Raw genomic sequence first — 19,793 nt, 5'->3', positions numbered from 1 at the left:
TCCGAGTGTGCTGTTGCTCCGGCTTATGTGTTGTTGCAGTGTTGTGAAGTGCGTGCGGCTTGTGGTGCGAGAGATGGTTGTGTGAGTTTTTGAGTGAGATAAGTATGCAGAGTTTGAGGTTATATTGGTTAGTGGGTTACCTGACCTTTAGCATGCTAACATTCACAGTTTTCTTTAAGTGTGGCACTTGTTGGCCTTCACAATCTTATCTAGAAGCAGCGCAGGCCAATGTTCAGAGTTCTATCTTGGTGTGGGCATTCACAATTTTATCTAGGAGCGGCGCAGGCTGCTGTTCACAGTTCTAAGTGTGGCACATGTTAACCTTCAAGTTTCATCTGGGCGCGGGGCATGCTATCCATCAATCAAAGGCCTATCTAGATGCGACGCAGGCTAAAGTTCCCATTCTATCCAGATGCCACGCAGGCTAATGTTCACAAATGCTACATACATGTCAACATTCTGAAGCAACTGGGCGATTTTGTCAATTAAAGCGGGAGAAAAACATTTTCCCATTGGCTTACATTGGGGCTAGATATATTTTAGGCTGGAGAAAGGGAAAAATAGCAATATTGGAAATGAAAAATCTGGAGACTCCTGCCTAAATTGGGATGGCTGCCACCCATGTTATTATCACCCTCTCTAAGAATGTCCACTTTATTTTAGTGATGATTTGCAGCACTTCCGGCCGGTCACTTTCCATATGTGTGTACTTTTTATGAGCGCCACCTGTTTCCTGATGCCAAAGCCCTCGATGGAGGAGCATTTTATTATTGCTGTCTCTTTTTAAGTGTGCTTTGCTAGTTGGTGTCTCTTCTGTGCGCATGCGTGTTTGATCGGAGCGTGCCTTGTTTATTTGTGTCTGTTCACTGACCGTCTCTATCATCTGCGCATGCGTTATTGATTCTATTTTCGGATCCTTTCTCCTAGCGGACACCTTATGGGGAAGCGCCTGCGTGGGTTCACCCACGCATTCACTAATTTAGAAGAGCCCGCGGTGAGCATGCACTGTCGTAGCTCCCTGCTGCGCATGCGCTGTAGGCCCCCCCCCCTGCTGCGCATGCGCTCTGATATTAAGTCTTGCACACTTTGGTGGAGTGCACGTGTATATTTCCCTCTCTCCGGACCGCTTCCCGAGTCTCGTTTGCGTGCGAACTATAGAGGAACACGTACAGCATATACTGATATTGGTGAGTAACAGGGGGCTGCTCCACTCTCATTTTGAAGTGAGAAAGTAATCTTGTTTTAGGGCAATTGTTAATCTAGCTCTGCCCTATCTTTACGAATGTCTCTTAGTGCTCGGCTGTATCACAGTGGTGAAACTAGAAAACAATTGGTGGGGGCGTTGAGTTGAGGTTGGAGTGGGGTGGATTCTCCCCCCTGGTATATTCACATGATTGTTTTGCTGTGGATGTCTTGCAATGCTCAGAGTATGTGCTGTAAATCAAGGATACATTAATGATATGCCAATGGTTGCTTCCTCCAGGCCTGAAAAACTGTTGCTAGGAAAATGTGAGACACACAGGATATAAAGGCAAGTGACTGCTGTGGTTTAAGTTTACCCCTGTGCACACGTTGTTCTTTGATTCTGAGGTAGTTTGTCTCGTGTGCTCCACGTCTCCCTGCCCTTTGTGCCCCTCTCTTTTCTTCCTCCTTTCCTGCCTCGTCCTAGGGGTCAAGTCCTAAAAATTCAAGTGGGGGGACTCATCAACAAACACAAAGGCATGTGACATCGTCAGGAATTAGCATATCAAGGTGAAATATGCACATTTCATTAAATTGGGTTTGCATAACCACGCAAATTGCAAAGGACGAATGGCATTTGCCTTTCTTAAAATGAACACATACACACAAAAACCAAGAGGATATTTTCTTCTAATAGTGTTTTTGAAAACGTTAAAAAGTGTGCATGTTTTAAACTCCAAGAACCAATACAAATATTTTCCCTGGGACTTGCAGTACCAAAATGGGACATTTCACCTTTAGTTTATTTTTCCTCATGTTATATATAGTGCAGTGGTGAAGTGTCCAGCCAGCAAACCTGACGACTGCGGTTTGATCCACGAGGTTGGCTTTAATTCATGAATTCGAAGAGGACATTCAATGTTTCTCATTTTAGCTGGGGGGGACTGAGTACACTCTGTGAATAAGGTGGGTGGACTCTGTCCCCCTGCGTGTACCCTCAACTTGAGCCCTGCTCTTCCTGGAGTTGTTTATCGGGTCCCTTTTGATTTCTGATTCGGGGTCCAGGTCAGTGGACAAGTGCTCCCACTATAGATTACGCTTGACATCTTGATCGCTGTTTCCAATCCCTCCATGTCCCCTCAACCTTTCATCCTTCCAAGGTGGACAGAATAAGTACCACTAATCTGGGGAGCAATACACCTGTTATCCGTCTATAGCTGCAAACTACCCCAGGGGGGTGAACGTGCATTCTACAAATACATCTATGTTACATTAGCACCTTCTGTTCCTCCATATCAGCCTCCATTGGCGAGGTCTTCCCTTCCAAATAAATCACCCAAACCCGCACTGTTTACATTTACTCTGGGATTTTGTAAAGCTAGCAGGATGTTGTTGAATGCTGTATCACAACGCGTTGCCGAAGGGGGTGGATGTGTGAGATGGACATACCTGCCTACATTTGAAAATCAAAAATCCTAAGATGTATACCTCGCCCATAGACACCCACGACTCCGCCCAATTGTGTAAGGCTCCACCCACATGCTCTGCCCACATGTCAGAAGGGTAATCTCTGTTGCCGTAGCAGTAGTAGAAAACCTATTTCTATTACAATCTATGCACCACACAGGTGCCTCCCCTAAGGAAAGTCATTTTCCCATGTTTCACTAAATTCATTCTCCACTTCCTTAAATTATATCGAGTGTGATCGGCTTTGTGCACAAAAATGCACCAAATGAAGCCGTGCCCTCAAAAAATACATTTCATGTTTTTACAGCACTCTTTTGCTTTTGGAAACCTTACAATACTCCACATACACACACAAGAAAAACACGCGACGCACACAAGCAATCAGCTGCAGCAAATCGACAGCTGAAGTTCAGGTGTTGGCAGGATTTGTGAAAGTCCTTGCGCATTCCGTTTTTTAGCTGTGACACTCGCAGTAGCTTTGTAAACCAGGTAGAATAGCCTATCCCAGAGGCTCACAAGCACATAAAAATGTTTGCGGGTGAGCCACACAGCAATGTAACATTTCTCCTGCAATCAAGTAGGAAATAATGCCTGCTCTCCACCCAACAAGCTTTTGTTTTGTTATTTTTGTGCCCGAAGCACGTTTTTAACCCTCTATTGGAGGGGGATTATTCCCCCCCTCTCAGTAGGTTTTTGGTGTGACCCTCCCATGTTAATTTCCCCTTTAAGGGGATGTGTCCCTCACACGTGTATTGCCCCTTTAAGATGGGCCATGACTGTGTCAAGGCCCAACCTAATAAAAGGAGCCCCTTCAGGCACGTGAGACACAACGGCTGCAGACTCCAGAAGAGGAGGTCCTGAGTCCGTGTCTCATTTCATGTAGGCTGCAGTCCTACACGTGGAGGCCCAGGCCTGCAGGCCCTGATGCCGTGGGACCCTCGTGCCAGGACAATGGCAGAGGTTCGCATGGTCAGGGGCCTGGTAGGCTGTGCCCCCACCCCAAATGTTGCTGATGCCCCATGGCACCAGGGGGCCTGCCGGATGTCCAGGGTAGGCCCCAACCCCCACAGGCACTGGGCCTGACGTGTGCTGAACAGAATAGCACCTGGGGTGCCTGCTGGATGTCCATGGCAGTCAACCCCCCAACAGTAGGTGGCTGATGCAGTGACTGAAAGCTACCCCGATCCTTTCCACAACAGGATTCAAACAGGAACAGTTTGGGTGAGAAATGGGACGGTGTCCAAAAATAGGGCCATGTTCAAATTCCAATGTATATGGAAGTTACACAATTGTTTACACAATTGTTTACCCAGCTGTTAAAACACCTGTCAAAGTCAGAGATAAAAACAAAAGACTGTGAGTGCCAAACCTATAACGTTGCAAAACTATTTACAAGCAGAAACAATGAAATGGTAGCAGTCTAACCTTTAACATACAATGCCATCATTTCATGGGACAAACAAAACGTACAGACATAGATCCGCATTATGCAAGCAGCTGCAGCGAGGGTCGAATGATGGATATTTTTATTTATTTATTTATTTATTTAGATGTATATAGCATGCAAACAGCCCTTTGGCATCAAGGCGCTGTTACATGGGATGAACTTAGTTACAGGGGGCATCAGAGACGCCTTAGGAATCAATGCAGATTTTTTGCATATATTCATACATAGTAGGCAGGTAGTATAAAAGTCCGGCAAGTAGTATTGACAGTGTGGTGTATGTGAAGCATATGGTAAAGGCTTAGATGCAGAGTAGTGTCTTGACCGCTTTGCGGAAGGCCATGTGTCAGTTTTCGGCTCTGAGAGACGGCGGAAGGGCGTTCCACTACAGGGCTGCCAGGTAGGGGAAGCTGGCTCCACCTTCTCTGATTGCTTTATCTTGGGAACTGTGAACCTGTTAGAGTATGGAGTTCTGATAGGTCTTGTGGATGCGGATAAGTGTACTCTTTAGTGCAGGTAAAAGGGGGCAGTTTGGTGGACACATTTGTGGGTCAGAGCGAGGGTCTTAAAGAGGACACACTCCTTAATGGGTAACCAGTGTGCCTGTTTCCTGGCAGTGTTTATGTGTTCCCTTTTGGGGATGCCTAATGCTGCCGGTAGTGCGCTGTTTTGTATAACTTGCAGTTTCTCCATGTTTTTTGCTGACGAGTCTAGGAAAAAAGTATTACGGTAGTCTAGCAATGGTTAAGCAATTGTCTTTGGATAGAAAGTGCCTGGCTGTGTTTAGGAGTTTGGCGGGGTAAACCGCGGCAGAGGCGATGGCATTGACTTGCCTGGTCATGGAGAGGTTTGAGTCGAATTAAACTTCAAGCATTTTCACTGAGTCTGAGACTGGTATTTTGATGTTGTCAATGGTGAAATGACTCAATTGAGTATTAAGACTTTTTAGAGTTTCAGTGGAGCCAATCAGGAGAAGCTCAGTTTTGTCACTGTTAAGATATCTCTCGAGTGCCTCTGTCTCAGCAGCAACTCGGCAGGGCCAGCGAACCACACCATGGGCACAGAGACTCATTCAGCAGATGGGGCGGAGCTGCAGCAACACTGTGCATGCGGCAGAAAGCCCACAGACTCCATGCTCTTTGCAGGAGAAGAGCGTAAAAACCCAGAGTCTCTGGCCTAAACCCAGAGGTTATACAGCTATGGGGATGGTCCTGTGGCATTAAAGAGGCTCATTCATAGGTACAAATCAGTTGTCTCTTTTAATCACCGGGGGAGCCAGCGTTTGATTGAAGTCTTGCTGAAGAGGGAACCAGTGCTGGCTAATGGACCGCCTCTCACTGGATCCGAGATCCGGCATCAGATCTCTAGCCAGATCTCGGGAGCCAGCTTGCCTCTGCCCCAGCCCTGCCAACCAAATGTGCACAGTGTGCTCACACGTTATCTAATCTGCTCTATGCGAACGCACTGTGCACACAGACCCTGTGTGCACAGTGCGCTCGCACAGAGCACATTACGTCACAGAGGCCCAGTGACTAACCGAGGGGGAGCAGCTGCAGGGCGTTTATCAGTGGGACACCTGTCCCGTTCAGCACCTCTATGAGGGTGCCCAACAGGAAAGGTGTCCCGCTGGCGGGGCAATCTGTGTTGAGCAATTCCTGCTCAGTGCATTCATTGTTCTGGCGGCAGGACACCTTCACCTTTGCGAACTGGAGAGGTGTCCCGCTGTCAGGAAAATGTCCCAAGGAGCTCCGGGCAGAGGAGGGGCTGTCACGTTGCTTTGTGTAAACAGATGTGAGCTATTAGGCACTGATGGAATGAAAGTGGGACTATTAGCAGGGACTTTAGTCTTTAGAAATGTGAATGGGGGAGGGATAAGTGTGCATAATGTTGCATGCTTTATGAAATTATGACTATGGGCCTCATTACAAATCAGGCGGTCCGGAAATAAGGGTGGCGGTAAACCCGCCGCCACCGTTGTTTCCGGACCGCCTGATCCCGACTCCTGCAGGCGGGAGGTGATGTTCCCGCCAGGTTTGACCTGGCGGGTTTAACACCGCCAGCCTGCAGGCAGACGAGGCAACACCGGCAGCATTACGAGATGCTTCCGGTGTTTCCATGATCCTGGGACTCAATGGGAATGGGGATTAACACCATTCCGCCTCCATGATTCCCGGGAAACCGGGGTTGTAATGCCCCGGTAATTCTGGGAATCACGGAGGCGGAATGGTAATACGAGTCCGGCGGTAACCAGGCGGTTTTACCGCCTCGGTTACCGCCGGACTCGTAATGAGGCCCTATGGCTTTAAAACCCAAGGGGCATTTGTTAGGCTCACTTTGAATGCAGGAGGGGGGAGACTAAAACTAAAGCCATACTCATATTGCTCAACTTATTTCTATGACAATGTATATAGTGTATAGTTAGTTTACTATGAAAGGCTAGTTTATTATGTATTGTGGTTTGCTTCTAAGGCATTGCTATAAAGTTTTATTTAAGCACATGAAATGCAAAGCAAAACCTTAATAAATAAGTATATCAGCTAAACCTGGGAAGATGTGCTCATTTGCTTTAAATTGTTCACATCCCGGTTTCACCATGTGCGATCCTGGGCAAGTCATTTAATTATCTGCAGCTCTGTTAAGTGATTCTGATTCACGTCATAGCTTATATTAATATATCATGATATTATTAAAAAAAAGCCTAATGACTATAGAGTTGCTCCATATATAATAATAGTGCAATTTAGATATTTTACCACCATGAAGTTATTTGCCACTTGGCTTACTTATGGCAACTTATTCTAAAGTAATTTCCACGGTGCCTCCAAGTATCAAAGACTGATGATGCTCCTTGCGATTTGCTTTCTGAGAAGTCACTTCTGTTGATGCAATCCATATGCAAATTAGTAGCTGTGCATGTATTTCTCCCCAGAGCACCTGGACAGAGCCCTCTATAGATGAGTGTCCTCCATCTGTAATGATTCTGCAGTTTTATTTCTTTTGTTATTTGTTAAAAAGCCATCTGCCACTAATGTTACCAGAAATGCAGAATGGGGCCAAGGTGGCCGGTTTGGGGGTACGAATGGGACGTATGGAATTGTGCGCACTGCATTTGGGGGAAAGTAGTAGGACTTTTTTCATAGCTTGCCTCCCCCACTCTTGCAATGTTGGATACTCCCCTGCTGGGGACAACCCCCAGGGTCGCCGAGGGTCAAAGACCCTGTTACAGAGCACAACGCGCACTGTGCACACAGAGTAGAATCCATTTGGAAAACGCAATGATCACCGAGCCCCCAGATTTGTGGGCTCGGTAATGTAATCAGCTCTGTGCGAGCACATTCTGCACACAGAACTGATTACATTATCGAGACCCCGGTGATCTTTGCCTTTCCCAAATAGTTTCTGGTATTTTTAGTCTTGAGAAAATGGCAGTGCATATCTTACTATGGATTGTGTACTTTTCAAGCCATGAAAAAAATTACGCAATTTTAAAACTATTTTGAACATCCTTAGATCAGAGTTCAACTGCCAGCTCTGCCACCTCAGAACTCTGTCCCTCCTCTAAACGCCGCCCCCATCCGGGCCCTTGTGGGATCCCCCTTCACATTTTTTCCATTTCCACCACTGCATACAACTCCTTCCTCAGCAATACTTTACCATGGTACCTGCTGTCAGTGGCTGAATGTATCAGCTAGAGTGGGGAATTACACAGCGTACATGCTAATCTGTCCAAGAAAAAGTAGGTAACCAGGCCCCTTCCATCCACGCTTCACCAATGAGCTACAGCCTTTAAAAGAGAAAGCTAGTCAAGCTGAGAGAAGTTGCAGGAAACGCAGCAAGTGCTCACAGGATTTGAATGTATGATTCAGCCACATGGGGCCAGCTCATCAAAGGGAGGATGCGCAGAGCATGTTTCTTACTGAATTCTTGTCACTAAATTGATTCCGTTACCTTTGATGCTGTGAAACATGTAAGGCCATCATCCAGAATAAAAGTTGACCACAAAGGGTTGTTTGTGTCTTGTGTCTCTTCCTTGCCCTGGTCCTGCATGAATGTGTGCTTGATGGAACGCATGCTGCAATGTTAGCTGGTGGAATGTTGTGGTATGAGTGCCCCTTGAAGTTCCATGAATGTGGCGTTCATCCCCCGTTCCAGGGATATTATGATGACGTATTAACGTCAGTAAACGTTCCGACGTTCGCATGAATGAAATTGCACGCAGCTGGGTACTCTTTTCTTAGTGAACCGCATTCAGGAACTCATGCCAGTGATGTGGGACTGAAACGGCATGTGCGGCTGGTGCCGCATGATAAAAAGAAAGCAAGGCGTATCGGTGGAGGTGCTGTGGCATCCTGGCATGTTACTGTGGCAAGCGTTCAGAGAACTGTCAAGAGAAATGAGGTACTGTGGTGCTAAGCTAGGGGAAGTGCTGTCACTGCTGGGTATGGTTGAGTTTTTACAGGCGCTCCTTTCAGCGTGCCCTAGCATGGTCGGAACATTTTGGGGAGTGCCTCTGTGCACAATGCTAAGTTACATGGAATGGTGTGCCATGCTGCTGGTGCCACCATTTTATTTTGATCACATAACTGTTTTCACTTGAGAGACACTCTACTGTCCATTTCAGCTGCAGGTAGCATCCAGTATCTGTTGGTTATGGAGGTGTCGACAGGGTGGAACCCTTGTGGAGGCACCCAGACAACAGGGCAGCGTCCTCATTCCTCACCCTGGTTATGGGGGAGGAGTTTGCGGCAAAAGCCCAGGAAGCTGGAGGGTGATCCCGGGAAAGACTCAAAGGGGCTGGAAGCCTGCAAAAGACAAACAATAGGAAGTGAGCATGCCTGGGGGGATAAATACGGCACAGACACTGGCAGCATCAGTGTTGCCAACAGAAGATGCCGGAAGATAGGAGGTAGTGAGCAGATTTTGGCTGCTGCTGCCAGCAGCTGATAGCAGTAGCGGGACGTGGAGGTGAGAGAGGAAGGGGGATGCAGAGCAGCTGACCGCTCGCCCCTCTCGCCATGGCACAGATGCGTTTTCAACGGTACAAACCTCTCTTCCCACTGAAAAAAGAACCAGGCATTCCGGGCGCGACGGTGAGAAAGCTCGATTGCAGCTGTTAGACTTCAAAGGGCCGCGGCGGGGACGGAAGAGCCCATTTTTACAAAAAAAAAGAAAATACAAGATGGATCGGAAGCCACCAATAAGGGGGACTTTCCCTTGCATATTACATTGTGGAAATAGTTTCAGGCAACAACGGAATAGGCAAAAAGATTGGAAATGAAATAAGGTAGTGACATTGAAAGTACGCAGTGCTTTCAGTGCTTGGCTGCAGAAGGTGGCCACTGAGCTCAATGGGGAAGTGGCTGGGCCAAGCAACAGGTCACAGTCGCCTTTGCTGTTCCCCACGTACACAAAAGAAGAGGCTATGCAGGAACTATTGGCAATTGAGGAAGAGGAAACTGGGACCATTGAAGAAGAGGAGCCGGTATCCAAAAGGAGAAGGACACTGACTGCAAAAGCCAAGGCTAATAGGCAGCAGATTGAAGCAACCAAAACACGGAAAGCAACAGGGAGAGACAAAGACAGAGGGAAGAAGCAGGGGTTGTTGCCAATCCGGCGGCTTTGCCTGAGAGGTTCCAAGGTGTAGCGGCAGTGGACCCAGCACGCATGCAGCAACACGGTGGCAGTGGCATCATAGGGACCTGCATCCTTGGAGCAAGTCATAGATATGGTTATGCAGTGCTTGCAAGCTTGGGACAGTGTTTGTATTTGTTTATTTATATTTGTATTTGTTTATTTATAGTGCGCACCTTGCCCAAAGGCTTCTGGGCGCATTTTTAGAGAGTAGTTACAGTTACAATTTACAACAAAAATAGCTGAAGTATGCAATTTACATTGTGCCAACTTAAGCATGTTCATGGTGAGGCAAACAGTTGAGGAGGCGGAAGTAATACAAATCCAACAGATAAATTACGGTAAAACATTTTCTTTTCTTCACATATATACATCGTGTACATCACAGCAGATAGCGTGTTGGGAACGGTCAATTGTTATTTGGTAATGTCAATGCATTTAATCAATTCAGAAGGAATGCAGAGGCAATACACCAGCCGGGGAAGGTCCAGAGAAGGGTGCTGAGCAATTTGGAGGAGGCCATGAGCCCTGGCACTCGGGGGCAATCCAGTGCTTTGCCTAGAGAGAATTCTCTAGGGGTGGTCAGTCAGCTGCAGCAGGCGACTACAATGCCGGCCAGCAGTCGGGGGCAAGGCATGTTTTTGTGTAAGGCTATACTGTGTGCGGGAGGGATGCCAGCCTTTGCACCAGTGCGGGCGGTGTGGAACGCATTACTGTGGCATATCCCTATGGCATACAAGGAGAGGATTTGGCAGAAGGAGTACTTTGATATTTTTGCCTTGCTTGATATAGAACCAGTGGGGCTTGACCTGCTGCAGAGTTCAGAAAAAGAGAAGGATAGAAACAGGGTTAAGAAAGAAGAGAGCATTCACAATTGGTTAGCGACTTTCAGAATGTTGGCATCCATTATGATAGACGTTTGCCCAGGATGTGGGGGCGCTATTCGCATATGAGCAGTACATCAATACAAAATCTGCAAATTCAAGCACGCATTTGGCAAATGTTCAGGGAATCACAGCACGATGGGGGAAAGAAGAGCGGTAGTGCAAAACTGAGAGAGAATGCAAAACATAATTGACACCCCTCTGCCCACACCAATACTCCTTGCCAGAATGACCCCATTCCTAAACACATACCACAATAGCACAGATGCAAAGCTGCTTTGGCAAGGCTTCAGGGTGGGGTAGTTTGTAATCCCTTACAAAGGCACAATGGGAAGCAGGGATCCGGACAATCTGAAATCAGCATTGAGAATGCCGGAGGTAGTGGAGCAAAAAATTGCTAAAAACATTAGACTGGGTACGGTGGTTCATCCTTTCACTCCTCCCCCTCTGAAGAACGTTTTTGTATCCCCCTTAGGTATGGTTCCCAAGAAAGAAGGGCAGTTTCACCTCATCCAACACCTGTCCTTCCCAGAGGCAAACGAGAGGATGACCCAATTCAAGGGGCAGTGGTGGGGCATGATAGAGAAAATCTGAGCTCACTGGTCGACTCAGCATTGACACCAGGAACAGGAAGGAGGTACAAAGTGTTGGGAGCTATTCTTGACCTTTAAGGAGCAGTTCTTGACTGAGCAACCAGGGGGATCACCAGTATGTGCCTTTGTCGGTTTGGGCTGGCAAAAAAGGAAAACCAGATCCTGGATAGCTTATCACTTGGCAGCCATTGGACACTACCACAAACTGGGGGGAAGCCCGACCCCACGAATGAGCATTGAAACACTTGTCTATAGGAGTGTTATAAATGCCATATCATATCATAACGTCACAATGGCAATTAAAGGTTGGGCGAAACACATAGAGATGAGGCCCGATCCTAGGCAACCCATAGATATTCTGAAACTACAGGCTTAATTGGAACTCTGCCTAAAACTTGCCTGAGTGATGGGGAGAGGGTTCTGTTTACAGCAGCATTCACCTTGGTCTTCTTTGGAGCTTTCAGAGTGAGCGAGCTGGACTCAGAGAATAGGTAGGGCCGGGGTTCGGGGATTTTGAGATTGGAGGATGTGGAGTTGATGGGGGATTGTGTGCACATTCTCCTAAGGAGATCTAAGACAGATCAAAAAGGGAAAGGGAGAGCGATCACCCTCTATAGCATCCAGGTAAACACAGTTTGTCCGGTCGTTGGGCTAGCTGCTTACCTTCAAGGAAAGCAGCCGGTGGGGACTGGGTCACCTTTATTTTTGCACAGGGACGGGTCGGTCTTGAGCAGGTTCCAATTCAAGAGTGTGATGGGCATGGCTTTGAAAGTCATGGGAGTGACAGAGGTCTTTTATGGAACCCACTCATTTAGAATTGGAGCAGCCACATCAGCGACAGAGCTGGGCATGAGACCTGAGGCAATTATGATAATCAGGGGTTGGAAGTCTGGCTGTTTCAAGAGGTATATAAGGCCAGACAAGATGTGATGTTAATATACCACGTTCTCATCTCTTCCCAAATAACAGCAGCACGAAGGAGGAGATGGTCCGTTTGGGTGGTGGGTCATTCTTTTGTGACAATGGCCAAGGCTAAATGGATGACGGAAAGAGAGAGGTTGACCGCCGGTGAGTATCGGATCTGGTGGCATAGGGTACCCGGGATGAGATGGGCACAGCTACAAGGGCACATGGATAAATTGTTAGGCAGGCATCACAGGGCCGACATGTAGATCATTCATCTAGGTGGAAATGACCTAACAAGCTTCGGCAGAGGGTCATTAATGAGGGAAATAATGAACACCTTACAGGGATTGGCCTCTCGGTTGGGAGATACGGAGTTCATCTGGTCCGAGATTATTCCAAGGAAAGACTGGAGGGCAGCAGAAAGGCATGCAGCGGTGGAGAAATCAAGGAGAAAGTTAAATGGGGCAATGGCCAAGTTCTGCAGGGGCAGAGGTTTCACTGAAGTCAGGCATGGCCTGATCAACCTAAAGTCACCCGAGTACTACAAGAGGGACAGTGTGCATTTGTCACCGGCAGGCATGGATCTGTTCTTCTGGGACCTGTGCATGACGCTGCTGGAGTTTAAAGCAAGGACGGGGAGAACCAGGGAGAGCAAGGACCCTGCTGTGGTGAGACAGTGTGTTTGAGACCAGTGGCACTGTATAGACTATTAATGAGTCGTCCGAAAGCGGGAAGGGTTTTTGCTCTTCTCGCAATCAGCGACCCTTTGAGGCCTTGCGGAAAGGGCTCTGGAGGTATCGATGAGGGCTTGGCTTCCCCCGGCAAAACGGCACTCCCCAGCTCAGGAACACCTAAAGGGCAGCAAGAGCAGAGGCAAGAATGGTTGTGGGAGCTTTGGCCTAGAGGGGACTTGGTTGGAAAAGGGGAAAGCGAGGTTTGGACACGGAACAGTCGGCTGGTCGCCAGTGTTAGGGAGAATTCTCTTATAAGGCTAATTTCCCTCACTTAGAGAGTCCCCCAGCAGCTTTGCTGGATTTTTGGGGTTTGTTTTTTTCTCCTGCTAAGAGTGAAACTCTTTTCCTCCCACTCTTAGGCATGATATGTGGTATATCTTAGACTTGGTATGTGTTCATGGGCTATGGGTAACCTTTTTACTCCATAGGGCATCATCTCTTTTTCCTATGTGTGTTACACAGCACCCTAAGTGCAGTGACACAGGGGTGTCATAGTGACTCCCAAACATAGGCTCCATACCCTGGGACTGACTACTGTCTCCCAGGGCATGTAAGGTCACCAATGGCTTTACTAGTCCAAATCTGTGAACAGAACCAGTACAAACCATCATATTGTGGAAGTACTGGGTAGGGATAATTCGATTGCCCCTGGGACTGTTTTCAAGGGGGCACTGTCCAGTCCCCCCTTGTCGAGTTTCTGGCTGGTGGCAGTGGTTACCACGCAAAATATCACTTCGGAATATTCTCTATGGGATTTTCCCATTGATTTTAAACGCACCACTTTTTGGTGCAATGTTAAAGATACCGCCGGGTTATTTATTTAATATTAATTCCCCGGTTGGGTCTTTTTGCCAGAACTCGGTTCTAAAATGGCGTTTGTGTCCGTCTCTGTGACTCTGACCAAGGTTGAGCCCTTTGTTCCACTATTTTGGCAGGCTTCTCCACAGAAGCCCTCCAAGTGGTGCCACTCTCTCTGGGTTCCATAGGAGGGGTGGAGGGGGGATTAGGCACCCTGGACTGCGTTGCCTCGGCAACCCAAGTCGCACTCTTCTTTGATTGGCCCAGTGGTGAGCTGCCCAGCTTACCACTTAGCATGTGTGATTGACAGCTAGGCTGATGAATGGGGTTTTTTCTGCATAAAAGGAGGGCCTTTGGGACTGGAACTTCAGAAGTCGCCACAGGACCTAAGAATCTGACGAGGAAGAAGCGGAGCCACCTGCAACCCGACGACACCACCGGTGAAGCCTTGCTGCACAAACTCACCACTTTCCAACGACAGGGAAGATCTTCAACTGGAGAGTCTTTTCCCCTTTGAGCTTGTGGGACCAACCAGTTCGCCTTCTTACGCTCCCAGAAGCGCTACTTGGTTGAATCGCCCGTGCCAACCACCCCGGTGGCCAGATAGCCAAGCTCACCACTTTTGACCGCGAATAAAAGGACTGCACCTTTTAATCGGGAACTCCGCGACTGGTTTCATCCCTGGGCAGTGCAACGACTCCAAACTTCCTCTACAACGAAATCCTCTTCCTCTGACTGGAACAACGAGCTGCAACCACTGCCAGGAACAACTGCCCCCGCTGGAGCTTCCTTCCCATTTAAGGTACTGTGTCCTGCCTGGCCTCCCTTTCTACAGAGTGCCCAAGGTGTCCCCTAAATCCTTGACCTCTATACTGGGTTGGCCCCAGACCTGCTAAACTTTGCCTTTCTGAACTATTTCAACCCTTTTTGACTTTTCTGCAAAGACTTTGAGTGCATTTCAACTGTGTGATCTTGGGCACATTCCGCCTTGCTCTCTCCAAGAGTGGGCCTGACCTATGAACCTTTTGCTCTACAATAGACCCTGTCTTTCTTGACTTGCTGTGGTTTCTTAAAAGTGTTGGTACTGTGTTATTTCCATACCCTGCCTTTTCTCTCCCCTTTTAACTGAATTATTGGAGTGCCATCTAAGGTTACGCGCTCACCTCTGTTTTGCAAATAAGTTGTGTCTTAACTTAGACTTGTCGAATAATTTAACTTGGGAGGTGTATATACTTATAGTGACTGTGTTTGAACTTGCTTGATATATTAGTGCCAGTGTATTTTCATAAGTGTGTTTTTAAATAAATAATTATATACTTTTATACCAAAGCTCAGGTCAGTGTTTGCTTGTGCTACTGTATTTGTGTACCTAATGAGTATACTCTATAGACTGACTAACTCTTCTTGAGAGAAGTCTGACTGCTCAGCCACAGCTACCAGGTAAATCTGGGTGGTGCAGATGGCTACCAATTGGGTTTACTGCCAACTCCTGTAGTCTTAATCTTCTTGCAGTGCTCCCTAAGGGAACTGCACAGGATTCTGCCTAACAGCCGCGCCTTGAGAACTATTTTCACAAAGTTTGGTTTGCAGTGATTTGAAGCATGTAGTTATTAGCAATGTTGTGAAAATAAATCTGCAACCTTTTATGCCAACAAAAGAAAGATGTCTCCATCTGCACTTTTTTCTAACGGAGGGTGGCATGGGTAGCGAATGGAATAAGCAACGATGTTGGTGTAATTATGGACAAATGCCCAGGTTATGTACTTGCTGGGCATTGTGATCCCTTGGTGTATTGACTGAGCGAGGAAATGTGTTTTCATCTCAGTGAGACAAAAGTTATTCAGTTTTGGTATTTTAACTTCTGAGTACTATTGTGTTATTAGTGCATTGTCATATGAGGCCTGATTAATTGAATTTGCCTGTGTTTGTTTCCATGATGATATGTTTTGGTTTTGGATGTGAGCTTCAGCATGTGTGTCGTGGCCTCTGTCATTTCTTTTTGCCAAAGTGTAAGAGGCGATATCAGAAATTCATCCATTCTGGCAGAAATGTTTGTATAATGTATGTTTAATTTTGTAACAGACATTTGTGCCTCCACAGCACCACCCATGTAAAAGGACTTTGGAGCTCAGGGCCATTGGACTCAATTAGAGTAGGATTCTCTCGTTTGCCAAGCCTTTAATGCTCAATGAAATATCGAAAAGATATACATATAACTAAGAGTCAATTTTTCGAAAAATAAATGTCGAAAAAAAACATCGATTAAAAATATCAATAACCCAATGTAAAGAAGAACCCTCCTCACCCGACACCCCTCATACACAACACAAGAGGGTAAAAAAGGGTTAAACTCATAGGTGACAACCACGAGTAAAGAACCTTGTATAGGTACCAAGAAACCAGTAACGGTTGTGGAAAACCGTCATTACCTGACAGAACATCACTTGAGAACGTACTGCAGGAAATCGATTGGAGTTGCTTCAGACTAAAACAGGTAATATCGTCATAACGAACATGTAACTAGACATTAGGGTATCATACAATATACAATTGTGTGACAGGAAAGATAAAACAGTTAATTTTATTGTTTATTTTAGAGTAAAGAATGGAGAACAAAGTGGACTTCATTACCATACAAAAAGGAGGAAAGCAGTTGGTTTTAAATGATTACGTTTTCTATAAGGAAACCAAAAAAAAGAATGCATTTACTGGAAATGCACAGAGTATGCCAAAACTAAATGCTGCGCACGAGCAATTACAGAGGGCTCAGATATAAAAAGTAAAAATGAACACAACCATCTACAAGATCAGACCAATATTATTATCAGAAAAACAATATCCGAACTAAAAAGAAAAGCCGTGGAAAGTCAAGGTGAAGTTAGTGGATCAGTGCTTGCAGGTGTTTGTGACAAATTACCCACACATATATCGGCTCAGTTACTAGCTGAAAAATTAATGCAGCGTACGATAAACTGTACTAAACAACAGAAAGAAAATCTGCCACCAGCACCAATGTTATTTAGTGATATGACAATCCCGGATATTTTTAAATTAACCGCCAAAGGAGACAGTTTTCACCATGCCACACTGGAATTGAAAAATGAAAAAATATTGATATTTTTAACTGCTGCCAACTTTCAACATCTCACTCGGAGTCAAAATTGGCAAAGTGATGCAACGTTTAAAGTGTGCCCACAACCTTTTCACCAGTTTTTCACCATCCATGGGACAATTAATGACAAAATCATACCACTTGTATATATTTTGATGCCCAAAAAAATTGAGGAAACATATAAAATCGTGTTCAGCAAAATTAAAGAGACTGCACCTGATTCTAATCCAAATACAATAATCATGGACTACGAAACAGCGAAAATTAAGGGATTTTCATCAGTGTACAAACGGACAAGGGTTCAGGGGTGTTTTTTCATTTTACACAGAGTATATGGCGAAAGTTACAAAAATTAGGATTAAGTACTAAATATACAGAGGACAGTTGTTACCAATACAACATAAAAAACTTTTTGCATTGGCTTTTGTACAGGAAAATTATGTTGTTGATTTTTACGAACATTTGATTGAAACTGAATACTACAAGAATCATGAGGAGGAAAATACTGATTTATTAGACTATTTTGAGAACACTTGGATAGGACAATTGACTCGAAATGGAACGAGACGCAGGCCAAAATACCCAGTACCGTTGTGGAATTGTTACCAAGCTACATTAGAAAGTACACCGCCCACCAGTAATACATTAGAGGGATGGCATAGCAGATTAAGTAAAAATGTGAACATCAACAACCCTAATGTATGGCATTTTTTTTAAGGACTTGCAAATTGAAGAACAATACCAAGAATTTAGGATATCACAAACAATTTCATTGGCAAACCAAGAACCAAAAAGAAAAAAATACAGGGGTTACGAAATTAAACTGGTACAACTGATACGAGATTTTGACGCACAGAATAAAGAAAACTTCCTGAATTGAAGGCATTTAACTTAAAATGTTAAGTAAACTTACGTTTCATGGACATCTACGATCCAGTGTGGCATAGGCGAAGTAAATTCAAAAACATCAATCAGCAACGCCATAAATCCGAATCTGCAACGGCAATCGATCCGGCAGGGAAGAATATCTGCAAATCCAAAACGTACCCATACGAAAAAAATCCACAATCCTCAATGAGAAACTCCAAAAATCCAAGTCTGCAACGGCAATCCATGTAAATAAGCAAAGAAAAAAACCAAGAAAAATCCAAATCCAGCAGCGAAGAAAATGTGCGACTCCAAAAGTAACCCATATGAAAAAAATCCACAATCCTCGATGCTCTGGAAGAAAAGGGATAAAAAAAAACCATAAAAGCCACTTAATCTAATGGGAAAAACACAATTGCTCCAAAAAAAACCATGAAAAAGTAAGAAAATTCATAAAATCCACGACAGGAGTAACGGAGACGCGAACGCTGGGGAACCGGTTGGAAAATGAGCTTTAAAAATGGCACTTACGCATACGTAAGCAGACGTAACGTACATAGGAAAACATAAATAAACAATATATATATTGCTCTAGCACCATCTACTGGACAATAAGTATAGTGAACGTTGAACTTAATAAAAACTTGCATGTTATATGATGTTATATATTAATGAATACGTTTACAATTACATAAAAAAAAACTATTAATTCATATAATAAATAGAAGTTATTATTACAAAATGTGTTGTTAATAAATAAAAAAATGATATAATATATGATATGATATGACATTTGTAACGCGCCTATACACAAATGTTCCAAGGCGCGACGAGGCAGGGAGGGGGGAACAAGGGGAAGACAGACAACGATCCTACTAGGCCAGGTGTCATTCAGACCGCGCAAGTGCAGGGGTAGGGGGAAGGGAAAAGTGCAAGGGGAAGGGGAGGGGGGAAGTGCAGTACAAGTAAGTAGAATAAGTAAATAAATAGGGCCAGCTGGTGGCAAGTGCAAGGTAAGTGCAGACAAGTGCTGGGAAGGGGGGGCTGTAGGGATACAGAGACAGTCCCTCAGTGCAGGGGTTGCCAGGGAGGCAGTGCAAGAGGAGAGTGGCTGGGACCAGGACCGAGGTCGGTGAGAGTGGCCCAGTTGCAGATTCGGTGCAGATTCAGTCGAGACTTTAGCAGGGGAGAAGGAGAGAGAAAGCAGCAGCAAAGCGGAAGGTTTTGAGGTGCTTCCGGAACCGGAGATGGTTCTCCTCAAGTTTCAGGGAGGCAGGAAGGCTGTTCCAGAGGGAGGCCCCTGCCACGGCGAGAGATCGACCCCCGACTCGTTGCTTCGAGAAGCAGCTGACCCTGAGGGAGTTGGAGATGGATGAGCGAAGGGCTCGGGAAGGAAGATATTTAGGAAGAGCGAGTTGAAGGTATTTAGGCCCCAGGCCCCAGAAGGCCTTGTGGACAATGCAGAGGGTTTTGAACTTAATCCTCGCAGCCACTGGGAGCCAGTGTAGAGATTTCAGTCCTGGAGAGATGCGGTCCCTGGGCTTGAGGCCAAGGACAAGTCTTGCAGTTCTGTTCTGGATGAGTTGCAGGGGGCGGAGAGTGGAGGCAGGCAGATTAAGATAGAGGCTGTTACAGTAATCCAGCTTCGAGAGAACCAGGGCTCGGGAGACAGTGAGCTTCTGGGGGAAGGAGAGGAAGGGAAGAATACCTCTGAGGAGGTGCAGCTGGTAGTGTGACTTCTTAGAGACGTCAGATATATGAGGAGAGAAGGAGAGTGTGGAGTCGAAGATGACCCCGAGGTTATTTGCCTTGCAGGTAGGAGCAGGAGGATGGCCAGAGAGCTACAGGGAAGGAGGGTGTGCCGATGAGTAGAATCTCAGTCTTACTAGTGAAGGCGAGCGTCCCCAGCCAGCACGATCCTCCCCACAATGACAGACTCTCCCAGGTTGGGAATAAAGCCAAGACAGAGTGCGGGTGAGCTTAAATGGGAGTTTATCAACCGGAATAGGGCATGCAAAGAACTCTGCAAACTCCGAGAGCGCTCTGTCTGACAATCGCAAAGACAGGCGTATATATTTACAAAAAACATCATAAGAACCTACATACTATAGGGGGCACAAGTTCAATGGGATTGGGTGGCGACGACTAACTATAGGTGCTGCTGCGATGTGGTTG

The 19,793-nt window shown here is 46.0% G+C and overlaps 1 pseudogene; it reads left to right on the top strand.

The window, feature by feature from the left end:
* The first annotated feature begins 945 nt into the window (after positions 1 to 945).
* The window catches only part of LOC138511240 (zinc finger protein 850-like), a 108,721-nt pseudogene continuing 89,873 nt past the window's right edge, over positions 946 to 19,793 (top strand).

Source organism: Ambystoma mexicanum, chromosome 6p (assembly GCF_040938575.1).
Source record: "Ambystoma mexicanum isolate Mex_15411 chromosome 6p, UKY_AmexF1_1, whole genome shotgun sequence".
Taxonomy (NCBI): Eukaryota; Metazoa; Chordata; class Amphibia; order Caudata; family Ambystomatidae; genus Ambystoma; species Ambystoma mexicanum.
Note: the sequence above shows the minus strand (reverse complement) of the source record. Positions and strands in the feature narration are given on the sequence as shown.